We start from the raw sequence: 4,299 nt of genomic DNA on the forward strand, positions 1-4,299 counted from the left end.
CGGGTATCTAGAATCGGCTCCAGGCAATCGTAGCTCGAATTTTCCATCCAACAGTATAAATAATTAAAAAAATAAATTTTTTCTTATTCTTTTAATAAATGGATATAGTGTATATTTAAGCCAATTAGGAGGCCTACATAATTAATGGCGTAGAAGCTTCTTTCTAGAATTTGTGTTAATGTGCAAATCAATTAAACAAGAGACGTAAATATGAGAATTTTCTCAAAATAATCATGGCAGTAGTTAGTCTTCTAAATTCTTCATGTCTTGAAATATACTAAAAAATTTCTGTAATTTTTAGACCTAAATTTTAAAACTACATAGATCATTTAGTAGCTATTTTAAATGAAAATAAAAAAAATCTCTTCTCTCAGTGGATTAATTTCATCCCATTTTGTTCCCCTCTCGATAATGGGCTCAAATAAATCAGCCGAATGATTGAGGCTGAAAGTATCCCAATAAACCCCCATTTCTCTCCTCCCTATATAGGTTGAATGAGACGGATGAGGGTCAAGGTGAGGGTGAGAATGGAATAGGCTAGGCTGATGTAGGTCCTTTCCTCGTCGTGTGCGCTACCTTCCCTCCCTCACGTGATAACATGCTAGTGTTACATGTGCAGCTTTCTCAGTCCTTATGCGGTATTGCATAAACTACTCCGATATTCCAGGATCTTTATGTATATCTTACACACCAGTCTCATTGGGATGTTTTATGGGCGTTAAATTGCATGACACATCAGCAGATTTGATGACTTGGCGAGATCATTATAAGGAGAAAGAAGGGAATGATTTTATCCAATGAAAAAGGAGCTTCATCTCTATAATGCACAGCAGGTACAATTATAAATTCTGCAGTCTTGCTAACAATGCAATGAAACCGTTACCTTCCATAATATTACGGTGCTGATGTAAAGTTAGAGGAAGCCACATAGTATTACGTGCCACCATACAATGGCCTGCTTCCTCTGCGATGTCCCTAATAATAGAGCTCTCTCGAACCTACAGCTTTACCCACACTACAATTTGGAGAGGCGAACACAGGAGTGGCTCCAGTCCAACATCAAATCAGCTGGTTCCTCTCCTTCTTAGACATCATTTTCGATGCCAAATTAAAGGAGGAAGAACTGTGATTTGACGCCCTGTGTAGGCAATAGCTACTATTACCTTAGTTTAAATAAGATAGGGTTACGGTTCTTTCCGATGGCAACACCATCAATTGAGGTTTCTTCCCTCCAGGAAATCTCAACGCTGGGCGGTTCTTGCTCTACCTCTGGAGTATCTCCTCTAAGACTTGTCTTCCACTTAAGGGTGACAATGGATTATTATTCCTAATATCTCCTTCACAATTATCAACCTGATCTTTAAATATTCTTAGCTCAAAATTATAAAAATATAATCTTGGTCCTTTTTTAAGCTGGAAACTTAAATTATTGAGACTAAAATTTTTAGCCCATTTAATACCACCCAGCTTCTACTTATCTGAGAGTTGTGTTTGTACTCATGTTGTCCGTCTCTTCCATTTTGGGTTTCTTCGTCGAATCGTCGTCTATGGAATTGGGGGCGCCTACGATGCTAGAGGCGTCAGATTCCATGTGTATTGACAAGGATATGAATGATGGCCGTATTATGCTTCTGCGTTCAGCGGTTCAAAAGAACGTCACGAGTTCGACGGCCAACTGTCGCAGCACAAAATTCTATGAATGTTATTCGTCGAGAAGAAGGGTACCGGGCTATCGGCTTCCAGCCAAAAGCTGGCTGCTTCACTTCCCAGTTTCCAGTGGTGGTTTTTGTCGGGTGGACGCTCTGCCTGGCGGAGATGAAGTTTCCGTTTGGATTTATCGACCAAATTTCAAGACTATTAGATGATCCAACAGGTGGACTAAAACGTAGACTATTCACCCTAACTAAAGTTGAATCCATTGTTATTAAAACCCATCTAATTTGAACTAAACCAACCAATAAATTGCTAAAAGATCAAACTACCCCTAATTATGCATATGCAGGCACAACAGCAGCAACATACAAAGGCAAAAATGATATTTCTATATGTATGCAACCTAGAGTTAGTCTATGGATCCAAACAGAAATGGACTAAAGTTTAGTCATCTAAAATTAAATCCGAACTAAAATTTAGTTATAGATGATCCAAACAGGCCGAAGACCGGGACAACCTTGCAAGGACTATCGTTAGTGGAACTTGGAACTTGGAAGGCTTTGAAATGTCCTTAAGTTCTTTATTTTGTTTTATATAAAGGGGGCAATCATCCCCAGCCTTCTTTGGAGTCTATTTTGTGAGCAGCTCCAGCTAGCTTTGGAGTTTTTGTCCACCGCAACTCCCTGCTTTGAAATGTTCTTCGGTTCCTTGTTTGCTATCTCTTCGATTATTTTAATCTGACACTCCGAGTTCTAGGTCATTTTGGTTAGATGTCAACTTCAATCTCACTGCAAGTCGTACTATTTGTATAGCCCAACTGCTCTGAGAGTTGTGGATTCCGTGTTGACTCCTTCCTTTGCTCCCACTATGAAACGAGTTGTCCGGCGTCTGAACTGATCGAAATAGGTGATTCCTTGTTGACGGCCTCGCGGCAGTCATCTATCCTTCACAAGCTATGGAGAACCCGGTGTTCACGGCGGAGCTGGACGTCTCCGAGGGCTCGTCTTATGGTGGGTTCATCTCCGGCGTGCGCAACCAGCTGGTGCTTCACGCCGGCGCCACGCGCCACCTGGAGCTCGTCCTGCTCCGTCGACAGGAAGAGGACCCCAGGAACGCACCGTGGTTCGGCGTCAGGCTCCGGTGCGGCTCCGGGAACTCGGCGCTCCTTCGGGTACGCGCGGATAACCTCTACATCTCCGGTTACCAGAGCCCGGAGGGGCGGTGGTGGGAGTTTCGGGGCGGCTCGGTCATCGACACCGCGACGCAGCTAGCGTTCACTGATAACTACGAGAGCATGGGGAAAACGGCAAAATTACCGCTGGAGAAGGTCACCCTCAGCAAGACGGAGCTCGAGGCGGCAGTGCGGCAGCTCGCCGCGGTGGGAGCGAACGCCGCCGGCAGTCAGAAGGATACCGCGAAATCAGTGATGGTCATCGCGGTGATGGTCTGCGAGGCCATCAGGTTCAGGAGCATCGGCGGGGCACTTGCGCACATCATGTGCAACGCTGAGCGCCGGTTGGGCCAGCTGCCGGCGCACATGGTGGAGCAGGTGAAGAACTGAGGGAGCCTATCCGAGTACTGGCTCGGCGCCGTCCTCTACGGCCAGACTTTCCTGCCGCTTGTCGGGGCCGACGGCAGCCAGCTGCAGTGCGAGCACGTCCCGCAGCATCTGCTTGCACCGGCGAAGATCGACTGCCAGGACCACGCCATGATGGCGCTCGGCGTGGTGCTGATGAACCGGATGAGGCCACTGCAAGACAAGCACAAGCAGGAGCTCGACGAGCACTGGCGCGCCGTGCGCGCCCAAGCACGCAAGCTTGACAGGGAAAGGAGTTGATTCATCGCAAAAGGTATGAATGCACTATATATACTGTGGTCTGTAATAGAACATGATGTTGTTTCGTGTACTTACCTCATGTTACTCCTTTTGTCTTGAAATGTTAATTAGCTAGAGATGTTATCGTTTAATGTCGTGTGTGGTAGTTATGTATCAGAAAAGAAATAAATTTACAGAATCGGAACTAGCAAACAGTTCAATCAGGTGTTGATATCTTTCACCTCATTAAATCCCAGTAACAAATCACGCAATGGCATGCCAAATTACATTTGTATTGCTCAGTACCTGAACTTAAGCAGTGGCTCCACTTGGTACGTACGTGTTGAACCCCAACATCTCTAGCTAATTACATTCAGAAGGTCAGCGATAGATTAGATCTCTCTAAATATATCATCGTCATCCAAGTGAAGTTTGACTGATCTATCCAAGAACAAGGGGAGTTCTGTCGACTCTGCCAACAACGCTCAACCTTTTTGCAGATTTTGGGTTAGCCATTCTAACGTAAGCAGCATATGGGAAAAGAAATTGTGAGATGTTGATAAAGTTGTGCACACAATCTAGAGCCCAGATTTTCTACTAGGCTTTCTTCAAAAGTAAGCGGCAAAAGCAAGAGTTACATTAGGAGGTTCAGAGCTGAAATATCAAGTCACAATGCAAACCCTGTAAAGGAAACAGGAACCCTACGCTATCGCAAATTTATAATTCTACCGCGTTCAACAAGGATCATGTAAGCAGATGATCATGGATCGTTATCACTAGAGGCGCAGCGCAACGGAAGTAGAGTTGGGGTAGCTCGCCCCCAACGTAGT

At 44.9% G+C, this 4,299-nt stretch overlaps 1 pseudogene; it reads left to right on the forward strand.

The window, feature by feature from the left end:
• Positions 1–2,608: 2,608 nt before the first annotated feature.
• LOC112887789 lies at positions 2,609–3,560 on the forward strand (annotated as a pseudogene).
• Positions 3,561–4,299: the final 739 nt, after the last annotated feature.

Source organism: Panicum hallii, chromosome 3, assembly GCF_002211085.1.
Source record: "Panicum hallii strain FIL2 chromosome 3, PHallii_v3.1, whole genome shotgun sequence".
NCBI lineage: Eukaryota > Viridiplantae > Streptophyta > Magnoliopsida > Poales > Poaceae > Panicum > Panicum hallii.